The sequence below is a fragment of the Artemia franciscana genome, chromosome 1, assembly GCF_032884065.1.
Source record: "Artemia franciscana chromosome 1, ASM3288406v1, whole genome shotgun sequence".
Lineage (NCBI taxonomy): Eukaryota > Metazoa > Arthropoda > Branchiopoda > Anostraca > Artemiidae > Artemia > Artemia franciscana.
In genome coordinates, this window is record NC_088863.1 from 57,686,266 (window position 1) to 57,695,417 (window position 9,152).

General features: G+C 36.0%; 1 protein-coding gene across 4 annotated transcripts in view; it reads right to left on the reverse strand.

The window, feature by feature from the left end:
* LOC136031791 (uncharacterized) overlaps positions 1–1,774 on the reverse strand; it is a 68,048-nt gene extending 66,274 nt beyond the window's left edge. For 2 of the 4 annotated variants that reach the window (XM_065711617.1, XM_065711627.1), the window contains exon 1: positions 1,635–1,774. The gene's annotated coding sequence lies outside the window, so the exon portion shown is untranslated. The remainder of the gene's footprint in view (positions 1–1,634) is intronic. The other 2 variants (XM_065711590.1, XM_065711580.1) reach the window with 2 other exon arrangements.
* Positions 1,775–9,152: the final 7,378 nt, after the last annotated feature.

Here is a 9,152-nt window from a genome sequence, read left to right on the forward strand (position 1 = left end):
TGTCCTTAATCATCTTTTGTCTATGTACTAGGGCATCAGGTACAGTTCCTCTAGTCTTCAGGTACAGTCCCAAGGGAATCTATATTATTTCAGGAGACCTCAAACATCATTGAGATGATTCTGTCTCCCAGGTTGCTGGGGACTATCTACAAAGCCTTTTTATTCTGTTAGTAATTTAGCTCCCATATCTCATATCCACATTAAGCTACCAAGACTTCGAGAAGCTGAAAGTACCTCACGGCAAAAATCCCCCTTAAGCTAAACCTCACACCAAACTCGTTATTTCACCAACCCCCCCCCCTAACAGTTGGACATCTCAATGGCATCCCACTCAGTTCACCATGGCTTTGATGACTATTCTCCATCAACAACTCTTTTAAAGGCAGCAGTACTAGGGGTAGTGACTGCTTTTTTGGTGAGAGAATTCCACAAACTCACTATTCTATAAGTGAAGAAGTTATTGCGTAATCTATTGGCAGCTCTCTTCTGATATAGTTTCTGACTATGTCCCCTAGTTCTGGCAGACTGGTCAAGTTGAAATAGCTTATTTAATGGAGAGTTATAATTCAGGAGCTTATGTGTCATAATAATATCACTCCTTTTACATCTGTAGACAAGAGTGGGGAGTTTCAGCCTCTTCAGACAGGATGGGTAGTTTAAGTATTTGCATCCCTCAATTGCTTTTGTAGCCCATCTCTGAACTGTTTCTAACTTCTGCTGGTCACCTTTGTTGAGGGGGCTAGCAATATACATGCCAAACTCCAAATTAGGCCTGACCAATGCCTTGTATAATTTAGTCATCACCATAGGTGACCTACTAGTGATTGTTCTTCTTATAATGCCCAGGGTTTGGAGTGCTTTGGCTACAGCTGTCTGTGTGTATAGTGAATTTCAATTCTTTATCAACTATGACCCCTAACTCTTGCTCTACTTCAGACAAGATAATAGTCTGTCTTGATCCATCTATCCCTAACATATGAGAAGGGCATTTCTCATTTTTTCTTTCCAAAGTGGATTGTTTGATATTTATTTACACTGAATTCAAGCCTCCACAAAGTTGCCCAATGGGAAAGTACCCACAGGTCATTCTGCATAGAGGCTCTCTTACTGGGTGTATTGACAGGTCTAATGAGTTTGGATTCAGATTATTTTTCAGAAATAGGCTATGCTAAATAAAATTGTACAACATTGAAAGGATTGATTATAAAGGTTCTCCCCCTGCACAATGTGTTGACTAGGGTTATTCTGTAAATTATGATATGAGTTGTTTTCTTAACATGTTTGTTTATGTATAGATGGTTTCCTAGACTTATACTCTCTAGGTATACTATTATCATGTTTTTAAAGTAGCCTTAACTGCACATTCAGGCCTATAGCCAATTTATATTAATCATTAAGACATGCCAATCAACTATTTCCCCCTACCCCACCCTTCAAGGTTAAATATATTCTCCAAATTATATACAGACCCGGGTATTAGCGCAGCACAGTTGGGACTATTGAGAAGCAAACATGTTAACAGTTTACTTCATAATTGGCCTATTCCGAAAATTGAGTTAATTTGAAGTGTGTTATCTTCTAGTTTATCAATTAAATTACAAGAACTATAAAAATTATCCATTATTTTCACTTACTAATAACTTGAAAGATTTTTTTCTGGACTTCTTAAAAAGACAACATTTTTCTCTCCTCCATTTAGCACATTGATAGTGTTTAAAATATCTTGCCGAATATGCCGATTCAAATCACTGAATCAAGAACTGTGTTTTCAGGTACAGGGCTTAACAAAACCCAGCAGGGCTTGAAAAAATCATTTCAGATTCCTTGCGTCAACCCAGCAAAAACTTAAAGCATTTCATCTTATGGACTCTTCAAAATTGTAACACGCCGGAAAAGCACGGCTAAACAAGGGTTCTGATACAACATTTGCCTGTGATTAACACGGCAATTAGAACGATAATATGCACTACCTATGTCAAACTTAGTGCTAAATGTAGGCGGTTTGAAAGCAAGACTAAGGTTAATTTTATGGCAAATCAAAAACGGTCGCCACTCCTATTGGCTTATCTCCATTTCTAGCATTTCCCTTAGGTGCCTGTTATTTTTTTTTTTTAAGTCAGGTATTTTCCCAAATCAAAAAAAAATTATGATATAGTGCGTAAATTAAAGTGAATAAATCATCTAAGAAATTAACTATTAAAAGCAAAAGGAATGCTTTGGTGAAAAATATGCTGACAGTCAAAGAAAACTAAAAACAGTATTCTTCTGCCTCAGAAACCATTCTTAATTCAAAATATATTGATTAGATTTTGCAGAGATTGGGCTAATGAAATTTATCCGCAGTGATCTGTTTTTAATTGTGATTGAATATATATTTTGTCTTATGCCAACGGGCCAGAACTGAAATTTTTACAAACCTCAGGAGGCTACTTACTAAATTTACTAAAAAAAAAGCAGAATTTACAAAAGAATCTACCATCAAAAGCAGAAAAGCGGTTGCCATATGCCTTTTATGCAACAAAGCTTTGAGCAATGACTCTATGAAACCATCGAAGCTCGAAGATCATCTAAGAAGGTATCATCCTGATAAAATAGATAAAGATTTTGAATATTTTCTAAAATTAAAGGGAAAAATGAAAATCGATCCACTGTGCACCATATGTTTGGTTAAACATCTGAAAGAAACAATGATATAAGTAATTATAAGTAATTATCTCATTACTTATGACAAAATCTGGAAAACCGCATACCATTGGAAAACAGTTAATTTTACCCGCTGTTGAAGAGGTTTTAAAAACTCCTCTGAACAAATATTCATTCAACATCCCGAAAAAGACTTCCTTTGAGCAACAACACTGTACAAAGACGAATTGATGAACTAACCTCTGATATTGAAAGTTTCTTGCGTAATTATCTGCAAACAACTCATTTTTCTTTTCAAGTGGATGATTCAACCTTACCCGGTAATGAAGCATTATTATTATTTGTATATGTTCGATTTATTATGGAATAAGAAATTCATGAAGAGCTACTATTTGTAAAAACTTTAAAAGACGGACAAGAAAGGCTTATCAATATTTATTGTCCTGAGTGATTTTTTACAAGAAAAATCGATTCCATTCACAAATATCGTGGGTTAGAAAGCCATCTTAAGAAAATATGCCAGAGGTAACTGCAATTCACTGTGTCATCCACCAACAACATCTAGTAGCAAACAATTTGAGTGAGAAATTGCACCAATCACTTCAATTCATGATTAATGCACGTAATAAAATAAGAAGTAATGCATTGAATATGAATTTATTTGCACAACTGTGTGATGAAAAGGATGTAGAATTTCAACGATTGCTCTTAAATACTGAAGTACGCTGTTTATCGAAAGGTGCATGTTTAACAAAATTTTACTCAATTTTTGAATCAGTACTATAGTTTCTGGAAAGTAAAGATCCAGATTTTAGAGAAAACCGAATCAATTCGAAAGCAGACATCGCTTATTTGACAGATTTGTTCAAAAAATTTAATAATAACATTAACTTACAATTACAAGAGGACAGTCTCAATTTTATTAAAAGCAAATGGTGTAATTTCAGTTTTTCGTGGAAAATTTAGATATATGAAGCAAAATACTAGTCGGTGGGAATATTCCCAGTTTTTAAAATTATCAAGCTTGATGAGTACATTCAGAAAAACATTCAACATTTAATTGCCCTACTTGAAGACTTCAAAATCAGATTTGAAGATATTCTGACGATAGAAATACCACCTTGGATCTTAGATCGATTTGATGAAACGGAATTAGGCAATGTTGGATTACAAAAGGAGCTACTCGAGCTTAACACTGATGAGGAGATGAAGGTGAAATTTAAAAGAGGTATCAAACATTTTGGTTGCAGGCAGAAACAGCCAAAAATATCCTGAACTTTGGGTAGTTGCGAGAAAACTTTTCATAGCATTTCCTTCATCACATCTTGTTGAAAAGAGTTTTAGTGTAGATACAAACCTTTTAACGGAAAAAAAGGATCAGATTGGATATCACAGAACGGGGAGATCTGCGGTTATTCCTCACTAAATTGAACCCTAATTTTGAAAATTTGCTGTCAATTCATGAAGTACATCCTTCAACTAACATACGACTATTTTGTTATTGTTATTGTAGAAATGTAGAACTTACTTTACGTTATTAATCAAAAGTGGAATAATTATATAATTGAATAAATACAGCAAAAGAAAGTATACTTTTTTTTAATTCCGATTATTTCTAAATAAAATAAGTGAGAATTCATTGGCCCCTTGTGCTGTGAGTAAATTTTAAAAAATTAAGTTGAATGGACACAATTTTTGATTGGTCAGTCATAAATTTTGGCAACCACTCACTTCACAATCAGTTTATTAATCGTTCAATCAATGGTCATTTTTATTCTCGAAAACTGCTGATTCCTGGTTAAAACTCAAGCAAATCTCTACAAAGAAAATTTCCATAGGTAGATCTGATCTTCATATTTTTGTCGAGTTTTGGAAATACGGAAAAAATGTAGCTGAAGGGGGTCCATCACAGCCAATAAAATTTTTAAAGTGGTCTATAAAAAAAAATTTCGGGGACCTCTGCTTTAGAAGAATATCAGCCCTGCTTTAGAAGAGATTTATCGACTATAGATCATACATTTTCCATTCAGCAACTGATGGAGAAATAAATAGAAATTACGAAAGAGCTGCTTTTACTTTTTATTGAATCTAAACAGGCCTTCGATTTAATATGATGCAACGGCCTTTGGCACATACTTCTGTATTATGGAGTCCCCAAAAAAATGGTAAACTTAATCAAAGATATGTATTTGAATTTCTGTAGCCAGGTTCAGACATCTGAAGGACTGACAGAAAAGTTTCATACGTCAGCAGGTGTTCTAGAGGGCTGCCTCCTATACTCTTATCTGCTTAATTTGTTCTAAATGCAGCTTTATCACTCTCTAAAACCACAGAAGGAATATCCATTGGAGGGAAATTTGTCGACAATTTACCGTACCCAGACGACACCGTGAAAATAAACAGCCATGAACATTTCTTCCAAATAGACACAAACGGGATAGTGTCAGAAGCCGAAACCCTTGGGATGGTTGTCAAAACAGGAAAAACAAAAGTCATGCGGGTATTTATACAGTCTGTACCCAGAGCCATACATCTAAAACCAAAAGGAGACCAAATTGAAAATGAAGAATACCTCAGCAGTCTTTTATTCTCTAACAACGATTGCTCAAAATCAAATAAGTGTAGACTGGGCCTTGGAATCAGCAGCTTCAAGAGTCTATCCAAAATTTGGGGAAGTAAACTACTATCAAAATCACTCAAAGTCTGACTCTTAAATTCTCTCAAAACCCCCAATGCTATGTATGCATGTGAAACTTGGTCAACTTGATAACTAATGTCAAATCTCTATTTGAAACAAAATGTCTCCGTCACATAGAAGGGATCACCTACATTGATCGAGTATCCCATAAAGACCTCCGTAAACTCCTCCGCTGCCCATATGCTTTTGCGGACCATATTACAAGTCAGTAACTCTGCTGGCTTGGTCATATCTAGCGAATACCATCTAATCAAGTTCCACAAGTCACATTTGAACGACGGGTGCATGGCACACGACCGCATGGCCGACCCTGAAAGAGATGGTACAACAACTTCAGTGGTCAAAAGCTCCCCTAACTCCTGCGCCTAGCACTCAGATAGAACCAAATAACGTCACCATATTCAAAGACTAGTGAGAAGAGACAAAACCCCAATACAGCGACAAAGGCCGTATGGGATGTAAGTCAAGTTAAGTCTACCTCATTTCCTACCTCAACTGCAGCAGTGTTATTCTCGTACATACCACTAATCACTTTAAAGTATTGGTCAGGAATACCATACAAGGATAAGACCTCTGCAAAAGCTCTTTGATCAACAGAATCAAACACTTGCTCGTAATTCATAAAACCGAGGACCAAAGTTGTTTGCAAACTAAGGAATTTCTCAATGATCAACCTAGGAATGAAAATTTGCTTTTCTGAAACCACACTGTTCTTCTTTTAACACTTTTTCTAAAGCATCTCTTATTCTAAAAGCTATTATATTACTAAGTAATATGCTATCTACAGAAACTAGACTAATGCCTCAATAACTACGTCACTCACTCTTACCACCTTTCCTATATAGAGGTTTAATTAAGGTTTTCCTAAAATCGTTACTTCCCCTTTTTCAAAAATCCTATTCATAATCTTCAGTAGGTTACTTCTAACCTCAGAGCCACCTTATTTAAGAAACTCATTTACCACACCATCAGCATTTGGAGCCTTATTAATTTTTAATCCTTTTAGTAGTATCGCTAATTCTTCCTCACAAAACACATCTTCCACAAAACAATCTTCTAAGCCACACCTTATAGAAAACACCTAAGAGTATTTAAATAAAGAAGGATAATTATTACAAACAATGTTAGTAATACAGAAGTAAACCTAAATAGCTATTTTGGCCTGCTTGAAACACCTCGCAAGCTATACCTTATAGAAAACCCCTAAGAGAATTTAAATTAAGTAGAACACTTATTACAAACAATGCTAGTAATACCGAAGTAAACCTAAATAGCCAGCTTTGCCTGTTTGAAACACCTCACAAGCATCGATTTATCGTGTATTAATAATTTCTAAGGCTGGAGATGTGCTCCAGCCGAAACGTATTAGTGACTCTGTGGTGTTTGATGCACTCTTGTTCTGGCACCCAACCCCGTACATGCTGTTCCCCCCCGTACACGAATTCAGTGAGCTGTTTTCTGAAAACTTGGGAAAAGGGAAGGGGGAGAAAGCGCATCTAAATCTAAAGCCGGATGCATGGCCGAAGTCTTTTAAAGCTAGAGTTGTGCCGTTGGCTATCTGTGAAAAAGTTAAATCGGAGTTAAACCAACTTGTGAAAATCAAAGTGTTGGAAAAGGTTTATTACAGTGATTGGGCCAGTCTGATTGTACCGGTAAATAAACATAATGGTAGTGTTAGAATTTGTGGTGACTTTAAAGGTACAGTCACCAGTCTACAGTAACAGTACACAGTACAGTAACAGTCTACAGTAACCCGTCTCTAAACCCAAAGGAATACCCAATGCCTACAGCAGAAGAGATTTTCGCGAATTTGTAAGGGGGAAAAAGTTTTCTTAGTTAGACTTAAATGGTGCTTACCTGCAAATTGAGCTAGATGATGAGTCAAAGAAGCTAGTGACTCTAAACACTCCCTTAGGCCCATACCGTTACAAGTGTTTGCCTTTTGGCATTTCTGAAAGTGGTGCTATTTTTCAAGAGATCCTGGACAAAATTTTGTCTGGTGTGCACGCTGCTCACATAGTAGACGATGTATTGATTACCGGAAAAAATGATTCTGAGCATTTAGAGAATCTACGTTCTGTTCTTGATCAGTTGCGCGATTTTGGTATTCGATTGAATCCGGAAAAATGCGAATTTTTTGCTTATCAAGTAAAATATTTCGGTTTCGTGTTGTCAGCCAAGGGTATTGAGCCAAATCCTCGGAAAGTTGAAGCAGTTATGCATACACCTAGGCCTAGAAATAGGCATGAATTATAATAAGGAGGGGGGAATACAGTGTTTCGATCGTTTGTTTCTATGTGCAAGTTTCTATTTTGAAATTTCCCCCTATTGTAGAGTCATACGCTGATTGCGAATAACAGCTATGTGCTATTCATTTTAATTCAGTTGGTTACCTGTATCTGCCTTATAAAGTTCTGTAAATAGATGCTTGTTAAACGATCATAGCAAACTTTTAGGAAAGATCAGTCCCTTAAAATGACGTAGCATACTTGCAGCAGTTAACTTGATTAGAGAATATTAAAAATCGACTAGAAATAAGCATCATTTGAGTAATTTGACTGCTTTGAGAGTTCCGTGTTGTTCTAACCACCTTGATCAAAAATCTTGCCAAGGCAGGATGTGTAATATTTATGTTGTACATATTTTAGAATGACCGCAAAAAATAACCATGTCATAATTTTGTTTCTATGGACCCCACAAGACAATTTTTCTTTCCATAAATTGAGATAACTGAAATTTTAGCTCAATTAAATGACGGTAAGCGTTGCCATTTGTCACTCAGAGTTTGAAAAAACCCAAATTGTTGGCCAAAAAGCTGACATATGAAGCCATAACTACAAAAGGGTATACTAAAAACACACAATATCTCAAAAGACAGCAATCCAATGTTAAAAAGCCTGAACCCCAAAGTAGTAAACAAGTTCCGTTCAACTAGTTTACTATCACATTGACAGTCCCAAAGCACTATAAAAACTCAGTAGTCCCTATACTGAAAACAGCAGTAGATCCAAAACTTCCGGCATCCTACTATTCATACTATACATCCTATTTTCTATACACGTGGTGAGTCACCGGAAATTATTGTCACACTCACAATAGAACAGTCTAAGCTTGATTTTGAGCTAGAGATAGGCCCGGCCGTGTCGTTAACCTCAGAACAGACTTACCGTAATTGTCTAAGCAGTGCGGGACTGAAAAAATGTGATCGTAAGCTGACTGTATATGGTGGCCACAACATCCCTATTTTCGGGGAAGCTGATGTTAAACTGACGTACAAATCACAAAGTAAGACTTTGCCGTTAATTGTTGCTGCTGGAAATGGACCATCGTTGTTTGGAAGAAATTGGCTTCAGGAAATAAGATTGGATTGGTATGTGATTAAGGCGGTGAAATAAAATGCCTGATATCAAACAAAAAAAATGCCTGATATCAAGAGGTCAAAACTAATCTGTCTTGTATCGGGAATATTCTATCTTTTGTTTAGATCTCTTGTCCGAGCTTCATAAGACAGGGAAAGAGTACATGGTCAACTGTAAATACTTCGAACATAAAAACTATAAAGGTTTACCGTGAACGAGATATGGTGATATTTTTCACCACCAAGTCCCCTTAATTGACAATCCAGAAAACGTGAATACTTTGATTGTAGGGTACTGTCAATTTTTTACGTTGAGGGGTCCCTAATTTCATTTAATAAAATATCAAAATGGCCTTGAAGGGTGGATTTTATGCTCAAAACCTTTGCAGGAGTGTGCTCAACTACTTATTAAAGTTTATTACAATTCTGTATTTAATAGGGTTTGAATTTTCC